At 40.6% G+C, this 24,748-nt stretch overlaps 1 protein-coding gene across 6 annotated transcripts in view; it reads left to right on the forward strand.

Moving 5' to 3' along the window:
• TBRG1 (transforming growth factor beta regulator 1) overlaps window positions 1–24,748 on the forward strand; it is a 675,454-nt gene that overhangs the window by 318,416 nt on the left and 332,290 nt on the right. The gene's annotated exons all lie outside the window — the stretch shown is intronic.

Consider the following 24,748-nt stretch of genomic DNA (forward strand, 5'->3'; position numbering starts at 1 on the left):
CAGAAAGTTCTGTTGAAAATTCAACAGGACCAACCCATAATCTTGCTGGTGACTCACCTTTTGGCCAAGACAGCATTGGTTCCCCCCTTCTGCATTTAGACAAGGGCAGTCATCACAAGTTACCTCACAGGGTGGATCTACTCACACAGGACGAAGTATCTCTAATAAATCCACAAATGTCAGCCCTTCAGATGACACTGTGTTTGATAGGGTTTTCATCCCTTTCAGACACCAGTTTTCTGAGAATGTGCTACAAGTTCTGCAGGAGGCCAGAAAACACAATACTAGGAAATCCTACATTTCCAAATGGAAGAAGTTTTCCATCTGTTATCTTTCCAAAGGTATATAACCATTGTCTGTATAGATATCCCAGAGGTTCTGTTTTACCTGTATGAATTACTGAAGACTGAGTTGACATACTCTTATGTAACATCTCATCTCTCTGACATTTGTGGCTGTCGGCCTAAGAATTTCCCTTTGGCTTCTACTTTGGAAGTCAAACTTTTCTTGAAAGGCATCCTTCATATCAGATCACCAAGGATACCAGTTCATCCTCCTTGGGATTTAAACTTTGTTTGTTGCCTCCATTTGAGCCAGCAGTTTCATCTTCTCTTCAACATTGCACTTGGAAGATGGTGCTTGTTTTGCCTATCACTTTAGCCAGAAGGGTTTCAGAACTTCAGGCCCTTATGGCTTCTTCTGCTTTTACTGTTTTTCACTAGGACAGGGTTTCCCTACTCACTTATCCCTCCTTCAAGCCCAAGGTGGTGAATGAGTTGTCTCTTAATCAGGCTATTAATTTAACCACCTTCTTTCCCTCACTGCAATCTGCTAGTGAGAGGGTGTTACACACCCTGGATGTGCATAGACAACTCAGGTTTTATTTGGATAAAACTAAATATGTTAGGAAGTCTGACAGTCTTTGTTTCCTACAATCCCAGGGCTCTGGGTAGACCTGTTTCCAAGTAGACAATCTCCTCCTGCATCTCTAAGGCTATTTCCTTTTGTGATGCGGTTCATGGAAAAACCCCTTGCATCACCAGCTAAGGCTCACTCCACTAGAGCTGTCTATTCTTCAGGTACTTTTATCAAGGGTCTGGATACTTCCTGTGTTTTAGAAGAAACCACTTGGTCTTCTGTCCATATGTTCACAAAATATTATAAATTGGGTGGTGTATCTAGATCTAGAGCTGGTTTTGCTAAGGAGTTTGTAGAAAGTGCTACTGCCCCTCCTTCCACTCTTTTTTCTGCATAAGCTGTGGTATTCTTCCTCATATTATGAATACTGCAACATATGAATAGAAGGACTTAGAATAGTTGAGTAAAATCTTACCATATCCATAGATCTCCGTCTCTTCTATATGTTGCAGTATTCTACTCCTCACACCTTCCCCCTGATGTTTGCTTGCTTGTTTCCTGGATGTGTGCTTTCTCAGTTTTTCTCAGGCTGCTGTTCTCCCTGGGGCATTCAGTTCTGAGGGTGGTATGTGCCAATGTATACTATATACCTGGTGTCACTTTCTGACTGACATTGGATGAGATCCTATGTGCACCATCGCACATACCTTACAGCAGATTTAGACTTTTGTATACTGGCCGGACATTTGCTACATATCATATAGCCTAAGCAACATTACATAAATTATTCAGTTCTTGTCTTTTTTTTTAAAGAAGAAATATCTTTATTAAGCCATCACTTACGACATAGGCAGTCATATATTTATATAAATGAAAACAATCCACACCGACACAATCCTAGTTGCAAGCATTTTACATCACAAATTGGCACACTCCCAGATGCAAACATTATACATCACTTATAATTTATCCAATCATTTTCAGTCAAACGTTACATAGCTCATTTAAGTCCTGCCTTCTTTTAAAGCTCATTCCTCCCCTATATATATTGTTCTCACAATCCCCATTTTTTCCTATGTAGTTTTCCCTCTACCCTTTTCTAAAGATCTCAGTTCCAGTTGTTTTGTCTCTGTTACTATATTCACTACTTCTAGTACAGTTGGTTTAGATTTTGATTTCCATTTTTTAGTAATTGCTTTTTTGGCAGCTACCATATTTAGACTCAACAAGGCCTTACCATGTCTAGGCAGTTCCGATTCTGTATCATAGCTGAGAAAAAGCATCTCCCTCGTTACACCAATCTGCCTACCCAGCATCTCAGCCAGTACATCCTGCAGGGAGTCCTTAAAATCTACCAACTCACCGCACTCCCAGAAAACACGTTCCCAATTAAGTCTTTCTTCCGGTCACACCTCCAACATTTGCTGTCTACCTGAGGAAAAATTCTCTGGAGTCTACTTCGGGTATAAAAATATCTATGTAAACAATTCCAAGCAAAAATCCTAAACCTTCGAGATTTTGTTGCATGTTTGGGAGACATAACATATGTCCTCCCATTGTTTCTTTATGAATTGTTTATCCAGTTTCTCTTACCAATCCTTTCTAACCTCCTCTGATTGATTCTTATAGTTGTCATGTAATATTTTGTATGCTCGACTAATTATTTATTTTTTAATGGCAGTTTCTGTTCTAGATTCTACTAAAAATTGTACCAGTGCTGGTCTGGTATACAGGACACCCTGTTTCTTTCTCTTTGCCTGTACTCTGACATCAATCCTTGATAGGGAGGGCAGTCTCTAACCTGCAGTCCAAATACATTTTTAGTATCTTCCCATTTTGTCTGTCCCTCTCTAGTTATTTGCTGCCAGTGCCACGGTTCTTTTGCCAGTTTTCTCCAATAAATTCCAGCCCCCTCTTGCCTCTTGTCTATATCCCTAATTGCATAGGATCACAGGAGATTACTAGGCTATTGACCCGGAGGTCATTTTAAGCCTAGCCGTTTCAATCCAATGTAGTACAGTAGAGGTACTAGTCAATACCAAAGATTGATTTAGTGATGATTGCTCATGTCCAGGATGGTTGTGGGGACTATCCTCGGTAAGAATTTACAGTGCCCCATCCACTCATCCAGGTTCCTCTTGAACAGTGTCACAGACGTGCTCTGTTTCTCATGAATTGGTAGTCTGTTCCGAAGACACGGCAGTTGCTGGGAAATAAATCTGTCCCTCCAGCATGTCCTGTTTAAGTCGCAAGCCATATTTAAGTCCCTGGAATGAGTGGCCCTAGACCCATTTGATTTATGGATATGCAGTAAGTTCATTAGATTTGAGTTTTGGGTTGCTCTGTAGGCCAGGCATAAGTCTCCCCTAAGAAGTCTATATGATACAGCATATAGTGACAGGGATTTTAGTCTGTCTCTGTAAGGCACATGCTGAAGGCCCTTGATCTTTTTTGTTAGAAACCACTGAGGTCTTTCTAATTGCTGTAGATGCTTAGTACGGTACGTAGGGAATGGTGCGTTGTACTCAATTATGGGCTGGATAAGTGCTGAGTATAGGGGGTTATAACTTCATTTGCTGTCAAGGTGTGATGTCTTTACTAATCAAGCGAGCTATGTGGAAAGCTTTCCTTTCAACAGTAGACACATGGTGGTTGAAGTTAAGTTTGTGGTCAACCTGTGATCCCAGGTCCCTTACCACTTCATGAGTACTTAGGGTACTGTTATTGATTTGATAGTGTGAAGGGACATTGTTTGTGCCAAAGTGAATGATGATGCATTTCTTTGCATTCAGTTTGGTCTGTGTAAGACCATCCTGGAGTATTCTGACATTATTTGGGGATTCAGTGATTGCACCTAGTTTGCAGTCGTCTGCAAACTTGGTCAGCCACAAGCCTTTAGTTTTGACCTGAACTTCTGAGAAGTATATAACAAACAGTAGGGGGCCCAGCACTAACCCCTGTGGCACCTTGCTGGTAACGGGTCTGCTGGTTGATGTGGTGTCACCCACTTTGATAGTGTCTGTCTGGTTGTGAGCCAGTTGGCAACCCATGTTACAATGAAGAGGCTTACATTCAGTTTGCTAAGTTTATTAGTAATGCCTGAATGTGGGATTGTGTCAAAAGCCTTTGCCAAGTTGAGGAATGCTGTGTGCACAGATATGCCCTCATCAATGGCCTTAGTCACACTTTCAAAGAAAACTGCCAGATTTGACAGGCAGGATTTGCCCTTCACAAAGCTGAATTGGGTAGAATCCAGGGTTTGGAGGTCACAAATGTCTTTATTTATGAGGTACATAATGATACGTTCCATGGCCTTACGGGTGAGGCTTGGGTCTGTAATTCCCCGGGTCTGTTGCTAGGTCATTTTGTGGATAATAACTGTAGATGTTTTCCATTCCAGAGGAACAAAGCCTGTGGTTAAGCTGTGATTGAAAAGGATACTTAGTGTTGATGCTAGTTCATGTTTTAGCCTGTTTATAAGACAACCTGGGATATCATCTGGTCCCATAGACATGTTTTTTGCTTTGGACAGGGGTTTGAGCGCCTGCTCTTCAGATATGTAAGGTGGAGGGGAAATTTGGGAGAGGGTTTCTTCTAAGTTAGGAGGGGATAAGGGAGTGAAATTTTCAACAAGACTATCCACTAGCAGGTTCGCTATCTCTATGGGTTCAGTGTGTGTGATACTGTTAGCCACTAGTTCTACACATGCTTGGGTCCTACCCTTTAGGTTACGTACATAGCTGTAAAAGGCCTTATGGTTATCTTTGGCAGTACTTGCTAGGTTTCTTTCAAAGGAGCTCTTGGAGGATTTGACAAGTTGCCTTATTTGCCTGTTAAGGCTGAGGAGGGTGCTTTTCCATTGTTGGGTCCTTGTCTTTGTTTTCTTGGACAAGAACTTTTTGTGTTTATTGTAGAGTTTGTTGATGCTAGAAGTCCACCGTGGCAGCTTCATTTTACTTGGGGCTCTGGCTTTGATTCTCTCTAGTACAGCTGAGTTTTTGCAATTATGCAAGTAATTATACAGGGCTTTGGTGTAAGCTTCAGCGTAGGTATCATTTTCAGCTTGGGGTGCGACTGGGAATGCATTTATACCTTCACCTAGGAGAGTATAGTTTGCCTAGCTGAAGTTTTTAGACTGATTTCACCCTTTGTGAGTTCTGATGTTAGTGTCAGTTCAAAGACGACTGATGTGTGGTCACGTTATAACTAATGAGGGTCCAGCAGTTGCAGCAGTGTACCTGTTTCACATGTTGGTAAGGACCAGATCTAGAATGCTTATTCGTCTTGTTTGGTTATGGACAATTTGCTCCAGGGTATTTGAATTCACAAAGTCAAGGAACTTTTGTGCTAGCGAGTTTGTGCTAGAGTAGGTTTACCAGTTGATGGTGGGATAATTGAAATCCCCCATAACCAGTGTGTTTGGTAAAATTTGGATTGTCTTCAGTTTGGTTAAGTTGGCTTTGTGGGTGTTGTGACCCATGGAGGGGGATCGGTAACTGGCTAGGACTTGAATGGGGGGTCTTACCCACCATAACCTGGACCTGGAGTTACTCCATGGAGTTGTCCACTCTTAACTAGACGTGAGTTGAATTTATCTCTAATATAGATTGAAACACCACCTCCTTTGGTTTTCACACATTCATTTTGTGGTCTAAAGATGTGTCAGGCATTGTAGCCATGCAGGGCTGTGGTACTCTCTGAAGCCTTAATAGGTTTCTGTAACTGTACAGACATCTACATCTTCTAGTGATAGGAGTGCTTCCAGGGAGTGTAGTTTTTGTTTAAGCTCCTAGCATTTAGCAACATGACCCTTATTTTGTTCTGATTGGTTAATTTAATGTTGGTAATATTGTTCTGAGACCTTGCCTAAAAAGGCAGTATGGGGGAGGCAAGAGCCTTTGCCAGCAGCCGAAAGCCTAAGGGTGCCAGGTGCAAGCCGTCTCTAGCAAAGCAGTGAGGTTTTGTTGACCATGGTTTCCCAGGCAGACAGGAACTGGATCCCCTTGGAATGACACCAAAAACTAAGCCAATTACTGTAGTCAGTCATTTTTTTGTTTATACTGTGGCACCATTTTAGGTGAGAGTAGTATGCTGCTCAAGGCTAGGTACATACCTGCATGGGACACTTACTTAGAGAGCTCAACCATGTCTCTCTTCATATAGTCCAGTGAGGTACGTCTCAGTTCATTCACACCAACATGAACTATGACAGGGTCATAATGGTACTTGTTGCTTTGAGACCTGAGTGCATGAATGATTTGGCGAATCCTGGCACCAGACAGGCAGTTGACCATAACTTTCTCCTTGTCCAACCCGGTGAGTGGGACATCTGTGTGTGTCTCTCTATTGAGTCTCCAATGACAAGAAAACTTGTTTTTTGAGTATTACGCCTTATAGGCTTGGTGGATGAGACAACTGATGTTGCTGTGTGTCATGGGTGCTGTGGAGACTCTGTTAGCTGTAGCAGACTTGTGTTTTGGATGTCTCTAGTGTTTTGATAATTTTTTTGAGAGAATCTCTGCATATGTGGATTTATGTGTTTGATGAGTACTATGTGGGTGAGTAGTGGTATGTGAATATGTAGTGGTGGGTGAGTTGACGACCTTCTCCGTGTTACTGTTTTAAGTGAGAGAGATCATGGATTCTAGATTCGTGGTGTAAATACATCTCTTGCACTTTGTACTAGACTGTGTTATTAGTAGAGGGTAGCCTGTGTACATGAGGCAATTGCTACACTGCCTCAAGTAACACAAGTCAACAAGGTTAGCAGGAGAAACAAGGGTAGTCAAACTTTCCATAGTGCTAGGTTGAAGACTGTTGTCACTAGGGGTGGCTTTTCAGAGCTCGGAGAATGGAAATTTCTGCCTGGGTTTTAAGGGAAAATTTACTGAATTTAACTGTTTGGCTTTGGTGCACAATTGCATGGCAGTACATGGTGCTTCACAATGCACAAACAAGCAGAAACCTGCTCAGATGCAGGGCCTAAATACTACAAGCTAAAACTTGAAAAAAACTCTAATAAAATTCAAAAAGGCCAATGAGGATGGGTATTCCAAGTTCTAGAGCAGCTTCCCTTTACCAATCAGGTGCCAATCAAACAATCCTCTCACAAAAGTGCAGATAGGTCCCTTCCACTACAGAATGGCCTGGAAAACTTGCTCAGAACAAACAAACCACTGTAAACAGTTCCAGAAGCAGAAGGCCTGGATCTGGACTATGCTATAGCTACTAGCTACCCTAGTGTCAGCAAGAAACACTAGAGAATATTTAACACAGCAAAAAAAAAAAAAGAAGCAGTGAGATACTGAAAAAAAACATTTAAAACAGCAGAAAATTAGCCAGGTGGCTGTAAAGAATGATTTAAACAGTTAATTAAGTACTGCTTGGTGGGAAAACCAGAGCAGGCAGATCAGATAGCTTAAAACAGCGGAAAAGTACCAGTTAATACTTAAACAGTGGAAACAACAAAAAAGCTTGCTAAACAGTGAAAACAGCAATAAAATGTGATTTTACAGGCACAGTTTAGCAGGCAGTTGCAGTATAATAGTATAGTTTAGTACACAATAAATAAATGCAGTATAACAGTAGGCAGCAGGCAATAAAAAAGTGCAGTAAATAGTATTAATAAGCAAAAAAAGGCAACTTATGTTTTTTGGGAGGTCAGAAGCCTCTAGTCATCTGGCATCTCAGCTCAGAGGTGTGGCTGGTAGCCCACCTCAGTTCAGCTCAGTACAAACAAGCAGTCATCCCTATTGGCAGAATCTCCTTTCTCCATTCCCATGTTGGCTTAGTTCTTAGGATACCTTCTGCTACTTTATAGATATAATATTCTGTATGATTATTGCTATTCTCCTTAAAAGCCTGCATCTGCAATCCCAGTCTCTCCTTGTTTCTTGAGTTTTCCCCCTGTTTCGTCATCATCCCTTTCCACTTTGAATTACAGTTTTCTGCTTGTGCTGTGCATAAGAGTCTTAACTGTTTAGCTCTGAAATCCCCCTTCTAATCGGATAATCCCAATCTGCACTGTTCTGCTGTAAGAATCAATTTATCTCACTTGAAACTTGCCATCTTCCCCTCCCAGATAAAGTCCTTCAGCTTTTTATTAATTGCTATCCACAACTTCTCTGGTTGATAAAAATATACCTGACCTGTGTATAAGACTAATGGGACTAAAAGCATCTTAACTGCTTTTATCTTACTATCCATATAACATCTCTTTCTTTCATTTTCTCAGTTTTTGTATAATCCTTTTTTTTAGTCTCTTTCCACATATCCTTAGCTGCCACACCAGAACCATTTTTAATCCATACTCCTAAATACTTAATTTTATCATTCCCCATAAATATGGATATCGCTGAACCAATTCATATGCGGCTACATAATTTACCCCTGTCGCCTTTGTTTTAGCTTCATTAATTTTGTATCCCAAAAAGATTTGAAGCTGTCTCGAAATGTTTCACAACACTGTAATGTCTCCTGGTTTTGTCAGGTATAAAATAATGTCATCTGCAGATATTGCCAGCTTTTCTTGACTACCATACCAATTATAACCTTGAATTTCTGAGTCCCTTATTTTCTTTGCCAATGGTTCTAAATACAATGCGAATAACAAAGGGGAAAGAGGACAACCCTGCATGGTTCCTTTGCTGAATCAGAAATTATCATGGAGGACCCCCACCCACTTTATTTTTTGCTTCAGAACCCTCATATATTCTCCTTATCGATCTTGTAATTTTTTCAGGAAATGCAAATGCTTCCATTGCCCTGCTCATAAAGTCCTAGGTTATTTTGTCAAATGCTTTTTTTGCATCAGTGCCAACCAACAACAATGGTATTTTCCTACATTCTGCTTCCCTCTGGAACATCAGTGTTCTGTTAATGTTGTCTAATGTTTGCTATCCCTCCACAAAACCACATTGATCCATAGCTATCAATTTTGGCATTCCTTTTGTCATTTTTTTAGCCATTATAGACATGAACACTTTATAATAATGGTTTAGTAGTGAAATGGGCCTGTATGAAGCTGGATCTCATGGATCTTTACCGTCTTTAGGTATTACATCTACCACTGCTTTCTTCTAGGATGTTGGTACTTCTCGTCCTCTTAAAATACTGTTAAACAAAACCTTCCAGATCTTTCAGTTTTTTTCCCGCCAAGCTTCCAAACTTCCATCATGGGGGCTTTCCTGTAGATTGGTTATACATCACAATTTTTATCTCATCTCCTTCTATCCTGACCAATAGTAATTGAGTCTCGTATACTTCTAATCTTGGCATATTTAATTCTTCCGTAAACTTTTACATTTGTATCTTTTCCTGATTTCCATATTTCTCTGGTTTATACATACTTTCATAGAATTTCCAAAATATTTCTAATACCTCTGCAGGATCTCTTGTTACCTTCCTTGTTATAGGCACCCTAAACTTGGTGACAGCCTTTTCTACTTTCTGTTGCCTGTGTTGTTGTGCTAAAAGTTTTTGTGCTCCAGCGTTATTATCAAAAAAAAGTTGTTTAACAGCAGTCTTTCCAAACTCGTGTATATTATTGAGGTAATCCCTTATTTTCTGCTTAGCATTCTGCAGTTGATCCTCTTCTTGTTCTGTGAGATTCCCCTATTCTGCAATACTTTAACATTTGTCAGTCCCTCTAAATAAGTTTTGTTACTTCTTAACCATAGCACCCTTTCTTTTATTTTCACCCTATTTTTCAACTCCACCGTAATTTTATCCCACTTCCTAACTATATTTTCAGAAGTTATTTCTATTCTATCTCGAATAGCTCCTAAATAATCTCCATTACCCATTCCTTAAATTCCTCTCTTTTCAACAAATAGGTGGGAAAGCACCACTGTCTCATTTTTATTTCATTACCCTGTGTTTTTCTTTTAGTTATTATTGGTGCATTATCTGAAATACTTATTGGGTGTGTATCAAGGCCTTCAGTTAAATGCACATGTTCCTGTGAAATGTAAATTCTGTCTGTCCTAGCCCATTTTTTATATCTTGGGAATAATAAGTAAATTCACTCTGAACTCCTATTATCTTCTATGCCAAATATTTTCACAAATGTCTTCAAAAATCTAGCCTCCTTTGTTATACTTTCCCTCCCCAAAACATCTTCACTTCTGCAAATCAAATTCCAGTCCACACTTATAAGTAATATTCCTTGCTGAAAACTGATAATTTCTCCCAGAATTTTTCTGAAGTTCCATTATAGCAGTTTTAGGTGGAATATAAATACATGACAGTGTAATCCTCTTCCCTTCCAAGTAGGCCCTTAGCACTACAAATTTGCCATTAGTATCTTTTTTATCCTCTTCTATCACTATTGCTTCTCTTGCAATAATATAAATTCTCCTGTTTTCCTTTGTTCCAGATATTCCACTGAATAATCACCCTGAAAACCTTTCTTTATCAAATTCACATTTTCAGTTATTTCCAAGTGTGTCACCTATAATGCAGCTATTTGAACTCTACGTTTTTAATGTAGTACACTATTTTTTCATTTATTTATCTGTGAGACCATTGATATTTTAAAGACATTACAGAAAGCATCATTGTATTAAAAAAGTTATTATTCCCACCTTTTACGTATAATACCTTTTTTTGTTAAATTCTAGTTCCATCTTTTGTGTTACATGCATGCACTGTTTGGCAGGTTGAACTTTTCTATAGTTGTTTCTTGTCATATCCATTTGAGCCTATGTCACATCTTACAAAACATTTGTTTTATCGAAAGCCTTCAAACAAAAATACAAACCCCATATACCCCCTAAAACCTATTAATTTAATACTAACACACAAAACTATGTACATATTCAGATATTGAAGTTTTACTGTCCTGATAGGAGCAAATGTCCCAAAATGACAGCCACACTCACAGATGTCAGTTAAACTAAAATAAAGGTTATCCATGCTAAGATGCATGGGTGCAGCCCATGCTTCTATGTGCTAACTGGTTTTGTCTTGTCTTTATAGCTCTCCCAGCTGGGAAAATACATGAATGCTTTCAGAGAACATTATCTCCTAGCCAGTTTCTCTTTTCTTTTTTCCTCAGCCAGTCACTCTTTGCCAGACTGTAACCAATTTATCTCTATCAGATTGTCTCCATGGAGACATGAGAACCAGACAGTCAGTTTCTCTTTAACAGATGTTTCCACATAGATATGAGGGCCAGATACAGAATTGTTACTAAGTATGCATTCATTTGCTAGAAAAAAGCTTCATAACATTCAACATTCCCTTTCATCTGCCTGCTTTCTCCCAAAACTCACCAGCAAACCAGCCCACGGTCCCCAATCTAGTAATTCTCCCAATCAATAATGAGAAAGAGCACATTAATCTCCCCTGCTATGGTCCTTCAACCAGGCCTTCCCCTTTGTACCCCTATATGCCCACACCTCTCAAAACTGAACCAGAAGAAAGAGAGAAGGGAAAATCAAATGGAAAAAAAGAACAGCAGCACCCACTCACAGTCCCCACCACACTCAAAAAAACTGAGAAAACTTTACTCTAGAGCATGCAAAGAAAGCTGTATACCACAAAACAATACTATTTAAGAAAAACATGTTTTCCTCACCTACAGCTAACCCTCTCCCCTCTCTTCCCCTCCCCAAAGCACTCCTCCAAACATCAATGACATGAAGTAGGACATATATTTTAGAGTCCCCCCACAAATCCAACAAATTCTGAAAAAATTCAATGTTTCCAGATTTTCTTGTTTTTTTCTGTGTGACCTTGTTACTCATTGTCTTAGTTTGTAAGTTGGGATATTTTGCAGACACCCTAATGGTTATGGACATCAGCTGGGTACGACAACCCTGTGTTTCCAAAGGTTAGCCAAACAGTCCACTTATGCTGTGCTGATGAGGCCATAAGAAGGCTGAAACATGCATGTCCACAGCTAGTAGGAATTGGCTTTATTGGCCTGAATATGTCCGTAACAGACTTAAAAAGTAAAAAAAAGGTCATGGGCATTCAGAACTGCCATATAGTTGAAACACCTGATGTCCTTAAGGGGTCATTTGCATATATCCCATATTACCTCTAATACAAGAGGTTTTAAGTAATCACACAGTGGAAAATCTAGCTTGGCTAGTTTTAGTTTTTATGGATTGTTTTTTTCTGTGTGACTTTGTTACTCATTGTTTTAGATTTTCTTGATGTCCTTCAAGGATGCATCTGCAGTCCTAACATATGGGTTGTCCTGCCTCAGGCAGCCCTTCGGTCCGCCGGATTCCAAAGTCTGGGTCTGGCCTCGGCTGATGTCGCACTTCACCTGACGTCATAGCTGCTATGAATTGGGTATAAAGGCATCAGCCGACGCCATTTTCCTCAGTCTTTCTTGCCGCGCGGTGCCCGAAGCAGAAGCTGTTCGCAAGTGCCGGTCGGTCAGATCCAGAGATTACTACTACCGAAGACTTCTAAAAAGCTAAGTACTCCGTTGGGGACTCTTTCTTGCCTCAGCCGATGTCAGAAAAAGTAAATAATTGTTTAACTTGTGGGAAACAAATACCTCATAAGGATTTCCACTCTTACTGCCTTCCTTGCTTAGGCCCAGACCACGACGTATCAGCTTGTCTAGCCTGTGCTTCCTTCAACCGACAGACACTTAGGCGTCGGTCGGAGTTTGCAGAGGAGTTTTTTGGTCCCGCTTTTGCTTACAAGATGCCGTCGGAGACTCCGACTTCACATTTAGCTAAAAAGCGTAAGGAAAAGGACCGACACTCGCGGCCCGCGGTTTCGGCCAAAACCACGGTTAAGCCATCCGCGAGTGACTCGGTTTCGGCTGAAACCGAATCCTCAGTTCTTCCTTCGGCCGAACGCATGACTCCGATAGCCGAGGCCTCACACAGCATGGCTGAATCTGCTACTGAAATAACCCCTGCTGTAGCAGCCACCCAGGATTTATCAGATACTATTCCTTTAGACATATCTACTCCTGCACGTGGAGCTGCTAGGCCCCCTGCATCTATGTCTTTTTCTAGGGCTAAAGCAGCTAAATCTTTTAAGGCCTTGCCTGCTAAAACCCCCTCACACAGGCCTACCTCTAGTTCCCAAATGCTCAGCCTGGCTGAGGATCTTATTTCTTTGATCAGGGGGTCCCAACCTCACCCAGACAGGGCCTCTCAACCCCCTCCAGAGAAGAGGCCTAGAGCAGAGCCCCCGGATCCTGTTTCTACAGACTATTCCTCGAATGATTCAGAAAACTCAGATCCTCCAGAAGGCCCATATTCTCCTTATGAGGATTCTGATGCAGAAGACTCCATTCCTTCTGCCTCTCCTCCTGAGGAATTTTCTTTTGGGGAAACCTTACATGCTATGAGAGAGCATTTTCAATGGCAGGGCCAGGATTTCTCAGATTCAAGGAAAAGGCTAAGGACCTTTTTGCATTTACCACAGCATAGGCCTTTAGCCATTCCTCCAGTACTTACAGTTGTTGATGATGCATATAATGATGCTTGTACTGCCCCTGACTATCTTCCCCCGGCCCCTGCCAAGCCCGACAGATATTACAGGGTCCCGGACACACACTTTCACTTGTATAAGGCTCCTATTGCAGATCCTGAAACCATTTCACAGGGCCCCAAAGCTGTAGCAGCTGCCTCTGCCAAAAACCCCCTACCCTCTGAAAGAGAATCTAGAGCACTAGAGAGATGGGGTAAAAAAGTTTATACTTCTGCTACTCTTTCGGCTAGGGCCTTAAACTGTCAATTCCACATGATTCAGTATCAGGAATTTTTGTTAGACCAGCTAAATAAAAAACTGTCCTCTCCTGAACCTATAGACCGTAAGTCCCTTCAGGATTTGGTACATAACACTCAGCAGGTCAGTAATCATTCCTTAAAATGCGGCTATGATGCACTGGAGGCTTCCTTTAGATCAGCTATGACTGGAACAGTGATTAGAAGGCATGCATGGTTAAAAGAGCAATCCTTACCAGACCATGTAAAGTCAAAGCTTCTAGATGCTCCCATGGAGAAACAAAGTTTGTTTGGCTCCCCTGCACAGCAAGTGCTAAAGAAGGTGGAAGAAAAAGCAAAATCTGTCCAAGCAGTCAAGGATTTCTTACAGGTCCAGCCTCTGAGGTTTAGTAGAAATTGGCCTTCGAAGAATTGGTCCTTTCCAGACACCTCCAGAGCACAGAGAGGCAGAAATAGGCGCCCAAGAGGCAGAGGTCAATCCAGTGGTGCCTACAGGGGACATCAGTGGCAGCCTAACAACCAGAGAAGTACTGCCACAGATCCAGCTACGACCACTTCCACAGGACAGACACAATGACTTGACTCTGATACCGCCTACTAGGGAACAACTGGAAGCACCCTTAGGCGGAAAGCTAGCCTTATTTTCCGTAAACTGGCATTACATTACAGGAGACAAATGGATTTTACAGACAATAGACAAGGGCTACAGGTTTCACTTCCACACTCTACCAAAAAAGAGAGGAAAGCCAAACCTACCACCAAACCAAAGAACAAACGCTCTAGAGCAAATCAACCATCTACTAAGGATGAGAGCTATAGAAAAGGTACCTCCTGTGGAACAAGAGTAAGGATTTTACTCCAGACTTTTCCTGGTACCAAGAAAAGAAAACCAATGGAGGCCTATTCTCGACCTGTCCGCTCTGAACACATATCTCATTGTCCCAAAATTCAAAATGCTGACCCTACAGCAACTTCTTCCCATGCTGGGCAAGGAGTCTTGGCTGGTGACTCTAGATCTCAAGGAGGCATACCTGCACGTCCCTATACGACAAGATTGCAGAAGATACCTCAGATTTCTTGCAGGATCAGAGCATTATCAATTCTCAGCATTGCCCTTTGGCTTATCTACTGCACCCAGAGTATTCACGAAATGCCTGGCATCAGTAATTGCTCATTGCAGACTTCAGGGAATTCAGATTTATCCATACCTGAACGACTGCCTAATACAAGCGGACAACAAGACCAAATTAACAAAAGACTTGGAAAAGGTTATACAACTACTGCAAGCCCTGGGATACACAGTCAACATGAAAAAGTCAAGGCTGGTACCATCCCAAAGGATAACATTCTTGGGTGCAGAACTGGACACATCAAAACAGATGGCATTCCTCACAGCAGAAAAGCAAAAGCAACTACCACTCTATTTCATGGCATTAACAACACAGAACCAGCTTACAGCAAGGAAAGTCCTGCAAGCCCTGGGTTACATGGCATCCTGCATAATATTGATTCCACATGCCAGGCTGCATATGAGAAAGTTGCAATGGTACCTAAGGAATGTATGGTCTCAACACAAGCACAGTCTAGAAGCCCAGATTCCAATAATACCATGCCTGAAACAAGAATTCCTGTGGTGGGCTCAGGCCTGTCAGTTGAACAGAGGACTGCCTTTCCACAAACCTCACCCAAGCCAGACTATCACCACGGACGCCTCAGACCTAGGCTGGGGGGCACACATGGTGGGCAAGTGTATACAAGGCCTATGGACACAAGACCAGCTGAACTTACATACACATAAATCAAAAAGAGATGCTGGCAGTGAAACAGGCACTTCAGGCATTCAGACCTTTTCTTCAACAGGGTCATTTGCTGATAAGGACGGACAACACCACAGTCATGTGGTACATCAACAAACAGGGAGGTACGCACTCTTACCCTCTATGCCAGATGGCAATGGACCTGTGGAATGTGGCCCTGAACCTCAACATTCAACTCCAGGCCAAATTTGTGCCAGGAAAAGAAAATATACTAGCAGACACCTTAAGCAGAACTACCACGGATGCCCACGAATGGATGCTGCATCCGGACATCTTCAAAACCATTACAAAGAAATGGGGACTACCAGAAATAGACCTGTTCGCATCCCCACACAACCACCAATTGAGGAAATTCTGCACAAGGACATACCACCCACTTGCTTGGAAGGTGGACTCCCTATCCTTCAGTTGGGAAAACCTGACAGCATATGCATTCCCACCTCTTCCTTTGATGCACAAAGTGCTACTGAAGATCAAAGAGGATCACCCAAGGATCATCCTGATAGCTCCAGACTGGCTGAGGCAGCATTGGTACCCGCTAATGAGGAGCATGTCTCGGACACACGCATGGCCTCTACCTCTACTTCCTTTACTGCTAACACAGAACAACTACAAGATCCTACATCCAAACTTGAAAACACTACAGCTAGCTGCTTGGAATATTACATAAAGCAAAATAACCCAGATTTATCTCAGAGGGTTAAAGACATTATCCTGGAGGCTCGCAGACCCTCCACAAGGAAGACTTATTCAGCCAAATGGAAAAGATACCTCATTTGGAGTGCAGCAAAAGGAGAAAATGTATCATTAGCAAACATAGCTAACATCCTGGAATACTTAGCAGAACTTTTCCACAATGGCCTGTCTTACTCATCCATTAAGATTCATGCATCAGCAATTTCAGCAGAATACAACATGGATCCTCCAGTCTTCTCTCACCCTCTACTCAGGCAGTTTCTGAGAGGAATTAAAAATGTAAAGCCTCCAAGGAAGCCACCTTTGCCTACATGGGACCTTAACTTTGTGTTGGAAAAGTTAACACTTCCCCTTTCGAACCAGCAGCAACAGCAGAATTACAATTCTTATCTTGGAAAACTGCTTTCCTGCTTGCAATCACTTCAGCAAGAAGGGTTTCTGAATTACAGGCATTAATGGCAGTACAGCCCTTCCTTATCTTCCATCAGGATAGAGGGTCCTTGAGAACTAACCCTACTTTTATGCCAAAAGTGGTCTCCAGGGTATCATTGAACCAAGCAATCCATCTACCAACATTCTTCCCCAACCCACAGAACAGGGGGGAAAGACTACTACATACCTTGGATGAACACAGGCAATTGCGCTACTATCTGGACAGAACCAAGACCAACAGAAAAACTGACCAGCTTCTGGTAGCATATGCAACAGGAATGGAAGGAAAAGCAATTTCAAAACAGACAATCTCAAAATGGATAGGAAATTGCATTAGATTCTGTTACTCTTTTCATGGAAAGACATCTCCAGAAAACATCAGACCTCACTCCACAAGGGCTACAGCCACTACTACAGCTTTCCTACGAGGAGTGGCTACCAAAGACATTTTAGAAGCTGCTACTTGGAGCTCAGTGCATACATTTGCCAAGCATTACAATCTACCTTTATACTCCAGATCCCGAGCAGGTTTTGCAACTGCTGTTTTGCAAGGGATCTTAGCTACACCATAATCATCTTAGTGCCTCCTCCCCCAGTTTGGCTATGGTATTCTACCCATATGTTAGGACTGCAGATGCATCCTTGAAGGACATAGTACAGTTTTGTACCTACCATAAATGTAGATGTCCGAGAGGTATGCATCTGCAGTCAGGATTACCCACCCTCCTTCCCCTCTGTGGTACTCCTAGGGTATTTGCCCATCTTGTAGCTAGCTGGGGGAATCTATTATGGTGTATTTGTTTGTATATATGTATATACATGTTTATATTGTTTGCTCTCTACTGTTTGGAATCATTTGCATTTATCCAAATTTAGCCTTCCTAGAGGGCACCTGGCATCTGGGGCAAGAAACACTGAGGAAAATGGCGTCGGCTGATGCCTTTATACCCAATTCACAGCAGCTATGACGTCGGGTGAAGTGCGACATCAGCCGAGGCCAGACCCAGACTTCGGAATCCGGCCGACCGAAGGGCTGCCTGAGGCAGGACAACCCATATGTTAGGACTGCAGATGCATACCTCTCGGACATCTACATTTATGGTAGGTATAAAACTGTACTTTCTGTCATATTTCACAAATATAATCACTGCATTGTAATCCCTCTTTGTTATTGGTTTTATTACTGTTCATTTCCATCTCCCAGATCCTCTCGCTGCTTCATTTCCGAAATACTTTTCATTCTTCTAGTCAACTCTCACTGTCCCTTCCTTCTCTCCAACATTTTCTGTTGAAACAGTGGAAAAGGTTTCACAGGTAGTCTCTCTGTGGACTTTATCACCAGAAGAACAAAAACAGAATCTTCTTCTGTTTCGCAGCTCAATTTTTTGTTGGACAAACTTTTGTATTTCCTCCTTAGCATATACTTCATCAAAAAATTATTTTGTTCCTCCAAGGAAGAATTTGTTGAAAACACTTGGTACAGAGCTTTGAATCTCACACCTGCATCTTGATATTCCCTGAATAGTGGAATGAATGGTGAGAATGAATGGTGTACAGTGAGTAATCATTCTCCACAAACACTCTGCTGTCTCCCACTTTTAGTATTTTGTCCTTTGCCACTGTTTTGTCAAAATCAGCTCTTTCTGCTGGTAGGATTACATCTTTACTATTAAAGGCCTAGGTTGCTTTCTCATAGCCAGGGTTGGAGCATGCACACGATGTGCCCTTTCTACTAACAACTTCGGCTCTGAAATACCAGTCCATTTGCCTGTTTGTGCTGTCATAAAATTAATGCAGTCTGTTCCTTTCAGCTTCTCTGGTATAGCTGAAAATATCAGGTTTTTCCTACATGCTATGTCCTCTAATTCAGTTGTTTTTTTGAAACCTCTCTTCCTGAGCAGTCTCATATTCACCCAGCTTTTTCTTCATTTCAACCTCTGATCTTTGCAGCTTTATCACCTCATCTGAATATCTGTTGAAAGCTTCTTCCATTTTTTCCAGTCTTTGTTGTTTGTGTTGATATACTCCATCGGTGTTTTGTTTATTTTAACTAGGTCTGTGTGCAGTTGTCATATCTTCCTGTAGGTTACTGGAAGTTATGTTTGGAGGTTGCATTGCTTTTTGCTGAACAGCTGCAGAGCTTTCCCCAGTCAGTGTTTCTTCCTCACATTTTGTAGCTGATTTTTTTTTCATGTGCTCTGTATTTTTTCCTGGCATCCAGGCAGTACACTTCCTAGCCAGTTAGTGAAATTTATGCACAAGGACAAAAGTCTACTGGCCTTGTCTGTTGAGTTTTTGTTTTCACACTGGGAGAGCTAGAGTTAAGCTACTCAATGTACAGCCATCTTGGAAGTCGTAGCTCAGCAGAATTGGGGGGAGGGGGTCACCAGTCAAGTCAGCTTTCAAGCTGTAGTAATGAAAAGTTCAATTTACAGGTATGGTTTATTTATTCAGTGTTTAACTGGAATGATGGACTGGTACATGAGCCTTTTCAAGTCACTACCTGGGCCACAAGGCTACACAGTACAGAAAATTAGAAATACAAACTAAGTGTATATTCGTCTTTGCAGATAAGAAACAAATAACACACTGCATAGCAAATGCATGCAAGTATACAATGTTTTGGTCAGGCTGTGCTTCCTGAAGCATGTTCATGAGCATTTACTCATAAAAGTCATGCATTTGGCATGACAGTCATGTTCTCGGGACGGTTTAGGTGGAAATTATGCCAAAGCATGAATGTACTAAAATATGTATACTTATAGTCCATTGTAGTTATTTTTAAAAAGCCTACATCTTTCTGTTCACTTTCCACGACCAGCTTTGGATGTAGTAATATGAGAAAATTTGTTCATGATTCAGGCTTTGTGGCACTGGTTAGCGTGCTTATGGAGGTCTCAGTCTTGTGTTAGCAAAGATAGCATTTTAACATTTTGAAATTATTTTTACAGTTAGTTTCTTTTATTGTACCTTCAGATTCAAGGAGAACGTGTAATGAAAATGAAAAGCAAGTCATTTTTTCTGAAGCAAGAATCATGTTCCATTATATCACTTGATTCTTTCCCTCTGTGTGATGCACTCAATTTTCACGTTATAGCAGGGCATGCATTGCCTTAAAGAGTGAATAGTCTTGGCTCATTGCTGCTTGCTGAAATTGATGGTAGACATTGCTGGCTGAGGAACTAAAAAAAAAAAAAAAAGCTGTTCACATACACCCATAGCAAACTCGGAAATTCACACAGCATTTAGGCATTTAATATGTACTTTCATAATTGCCCTTCAAAATTCAGTTATAATTTGATCCAGTAAAAGGAAAACCTGAAAGGAGACCCAAACCTGTAAAGAGCTGGTTCAGCAAAGTTAAAGGGGACTAGCGGTATTAATGAAAATTACAATTTGCAGATGTGCTTGATCAGGGGATGTATCATGATTCATAAACATGTCATTTTGAAGGTCAAGCTGTTAATGTGACAGTCCTGTTCTCAAAAACTATTTTGGCTGAGAGTAAACTGTGTTAACATCGTGGATTATATTGCACTAAATCAAACCTATTTTTGTCCATCGTTATTTTTTAAAGTTGTGTTTTGAGGAAGATTAAAGATTTATGTTGATAATTTGAAAATCATCCTGTACTTCACTCTCTTATTAACCTGCAGATGATTTTAATTATTCACTGTTGTTGCTTTTATTTGTTAATGCTTTGATTTAGTGTATTATTCTAAAATAAATAAAATATGATAAAGTAAAACAAAATCCCCTTATGAAACATGGTTATTCTTTACATATGTAAAAGTACTGGAATTTCAGTCTCTTTACAGAAAAATACTCAGAATTTGCAAAGATGAATCATAACTTTGCAGTGGCTCAGTTCATTAGAGCTGCACCATACCTATTGTACCCATGTCCTTTCCTGCTAGTTTTGCAAGGAAATTTAGCATTTCCAAGGACAGCTACTCTGAAACCTAGCTGCTGCCAAAAAAGCAAAGTTTCTCATTTTTTTAAATTTATTTACCTTTTTGTATGTTTTTGTTGCCCCTCTGCCTGGCAGCCAGCAAGCCTTCCCTCAGTCACACATTATACAATACAAGGGAGCTCATCATCCATGCAGCCATAATGGTGCTTTTTGCTCTTACCAGCTATCCCAGCAGTGAGAGAAATGTTCATTTCTGTACGTTACTCTGTCCCTTGTGGTGATGTGAACATTGATGTCACTGCAAAGCCATGTATACCCCTCTACCTGCATATGCATGCTCCAACACATAGGCTGACAAAGACAGCCATCACTGGCTTTGGTGGTCACACCCATGTCTTCCCTGACCTGGCTTCTCACATCATGACAAACTTGCTTTCAGCTGAGGCTTTGTTATTAGAGGAGCAGCAGCATGAGTCGAGAAGACCCCCCCCCCCACACACACACACACCTACCCACTGAAATTAGTTTGCTCATTCTCTCTGCACTGTCAAGTGCCTGAGACACTAGTCAGACTCTGGTCACTTGGGCTGCATTCAGGGCTTTGTCTTTCTAGGCTTCCAACACAGGCTGTTACCTTTTTGTTTTGACTGTAGTTCCCAGTGTTACATGAAAAAGGTCTCCATATGCTGATTGATCTATGCTATCTAACAGATACAAAGTGTACTTGAAAGTATCCCATTATGAAGACTGTCCTTTTATTTATGTGTTTGTCTGTATTTCTGTACCAGGGTAGTACACTTATCTCAGTGGACCATTTGCAGGCACAGTTCAGGTGAATAGGCTCACATAAGACATGACCAAAACATTTTCACAGATTCAAGGATATGCTGAATACACACACACACACACACACACACACACACACACACACACACACACACACACACACACACACACACACACACCATAACTCTCAACCTGGAAACATCAAAAATCCTGATAAAGGCCCATGAAAAATAGGTACAAATCTGTACGCTGGTTAACATAAAATTTGCATACATAATTATGTAACCCCGTCCACTCCATTGGGATTGTGGGATACCAACATTAAGATCGAAGTCAATAAATAATAAAAATAGCAGATATTTGAATTTCAGACTTCATGTCCCTCGGAAAACACATAATAATGCAAAATCTATTATTGTAGCAACTATCTGGGTTTACAGGAACATTAGCTGTCCCTATTTTTGGGCCTTTATCCCACCATTATTTTGGCTTTGTAGAGATATGGTACTGAGTGTACTCCATATTAATAATACACACGTCTGGTCTGACTAATCACTAATATGTTGTATCAATAATAAAGTGCACTAAATTATAAATTACCTGACTCAAGCAAGTTCTAGTTTTTTTCTACCTGACAGCCTATCAGTACACTGGCAACGCATTCGATGAAGTGAATGTTCAATGAAGGAGCATTCGCTGATTTACATTCGCTGATTAGCTCTTTGATGTTTAGTCAGTTCAATGACTAAAGATAGACCCCTTCAAAACATGAGATATAGTACTGATTTTAAAATAGTATTTCCTTGCCCTAATGTGGGGCGGCTGCGGTGGTGCAGTGGTTACCGTTGCCACCTCACAGCAAGAGGTTCTCTGGTTCGATCCTCGGCTGGGGTGCCTTCTGTGCGGAACCTACATGCCCTCCCTGTGGTCGTGTGGGTTTCTTCCAGGTGCTCCGGTCTCCTCCCACATTTTATTTTATTTATTTTATATTTGTTGACCGGGGTAGTCGACTGGATTCATGCCCATTTTCAGAGGAGGCCCAGGGAGAAAAGCTCCAAGGTAAGCAGATACAATAAAAACAATGAAAACATATTACGTATATAGTATTGACAAAGAAATCACAAGCAAACATGAAAAAACAAGTTCCACAGGTTATAGTTACTCCCTCGTGCAAGTCAGGGGTAAATTTAACAGTAATCTCAATAGTAGATTATACACTCTCTTGATGAGAATTATCCAGGCTTGTTGCAGTGGCAAAGCCAGTTTAGTGCCAGATGTTAAGTCTAGCTTTAAATTGGACTAGGGATGAGAGCAAAGTAATATCTGCTGGAAATTAGTTCTAGGTTGTACCTACAGGGTTTGCAAAGAGGGAATTACTGGCTGCGTTGTTAATTTTGATTGTCTGAATTAGTAGTCTGTTAGAGGATCAAAGCAGTTGTGGGTTGTTATAGGGGGTGATAAGATTTTTCAGTGCCAGAGTATTTTCTGGATTATAAAGGATTTTGCCGGGCTGGCAACTTGACACCGTAAAACTCTACTGCCAATCATGAGCAGACAAGGTGATCCGCTGTGGCGACCCCTAACTGGGAAAAGCAGAAAGAAGATTTACTTGCCCTAATGCAGTGCACATTACAATATTCATATTTTACTCACCACACAATTTGATTGCAAACACAGTATGAATTTTTGAGAACAACTTTACACACTCACACTTGAGAAATAAGTGTGCAAACTGTGTCCATGTTCTTCTACTCTACAGGCCATCTGTAAGACTAGTAATGTTTTATGTAGTTCTGTTGTGTCAAGCAGAGAGAAGCTATATGGAAGTAAGAAGTTACACTCACACAACATACATTCTTTGCCAATGAAACGTTTAAGTTTTCATTAGTCTGATTGCTTGACAGGGCCGTAGGAGGATTTGCAGTACATGATACTGAAGAAACATTACAGAGGTAGATACAGAACAAGCAAACTATTCATATGGCACTTCTTGAGAATTTGTCATATGATCAAGACAATTCTATCATAGTCTAAAGACTCTAAAGCTTTAGAACTGTTTTTGAAATGGTACAGAGTTTATTTATTTATGTACTTATTTATTTTTGTTCAGTAGGTACATGGGTAGGCAAACTGGTTAAAAGACACTTGTCAGTCGTAACTTGGACTACAGAACAGATAACACAAACATAAGCAAAATTATACACAGAATAAAGTTTTAAAACAAAGTGGCAAGCTTGTAACATGATAAGCTTGCAAGAACATAATACAGATTGTATCATATCAGTCTGAAATATAAAGGTGTGCTTTCCTATTAGAAAGACGAGTTTAAGCCAAATTGGTACAGACAGCCTTTGTAGGAACAAAACTATATATATATATATATATATATATATATATATATATATATATAGATGTAGATATATATAGGTATTTACCTAAATAAATCTAAAAGTACATGTATCATAATGTGATCTAAAATAACAGATCATAAATGGATCTGGTTAATACAACAGTATAAAGACTATGTGCAAAAGTTAGTCATTACAATATTTGCCCAAAGACTAGATAATTATCCACTGTTTTTAAAACACTGACATTTACAGGCAGCTGATACATCACTAAGCAGTTTAGTGAACAAGTGATAATTCTAATTATTCCTAACCAGATAGGGTAGTTAATTCCATGAAACGGGGTGATTTTCCTAAATGTTTTTTTCCTTGCATCTAAACCATAAACAGACCTCAAAGCTTTGGTGGCCCATGATCCATGGAGCTAAGAGCATGATAATGCCTGAGTATTTATTTGGCAAGGGGCCTATTATTTTGAAAACAGCCCAAAGGTAATCTTTATCCACCACTGGTCACATGCATTTTCTTTGGATGTGGTGTGGGTTTCAATGAATGTGAGTGACTGGACGCTGGCTGTACAAGGTAACAGTATTTGCGGACACCTAACCAGTTACTGATTAACACGCACCCTGATGCAAACACTTACAACACCTATCCACAATAAATTTTGATTAACACGCTCACTGATGCAAACACCTAAAGACTTAAACCTGTAGCAAAGCAAGTCCATGACATGTTTTAGTCAGTACTTTAATTTGTCTGCCAATGCCTCCCAAAATAAGAACAAATGGAGAATGTTGTTTATAAACAGGTTTGCAACAAATGAAATGGGAATTAACGATACTAGCTTCACTAACTTCTAATTTCTACTAATAATAATAACATTACCATATAAAAACTGTCATATTTCTATAATTTCAGTACAGTAATGCTGCACCCACTGCACAGAGTTATTGGCAACTTACAAAATCAGTGAAGTTGGTTTCTAAATGCGATGCCATAGTGCGTTGCGTTACTGCACCTCCTAACTTAATCGCTCAGGTAAAGTTGTCTGCCACATCAAAAAAATCCATGTACCGCTTCCATCTTAGCCCCATTTCATCATCTCGAACATTCACTAATCAGTTTAAACTTTGGTAACCATGCAACGCATTTGTTTATCCTTTTTTGCTGCTCACTGCAGCTGCACAACGA

This window comes from Protopterus annectens, chromosome 8.part0 (assembly GCF_019279795.1).
Source record: "Protopterus annectens isolate FY-2018-M chromosome 8.part0, PAN1.0, whole genome shotgun sequence".
NCBI classification, from domain to species: domain Eukaryota; kingdom Metazoa; phylum Chordata; order Ceratodontiformes; family Protopteridae; genus Protopterus; species Protopterus annectens.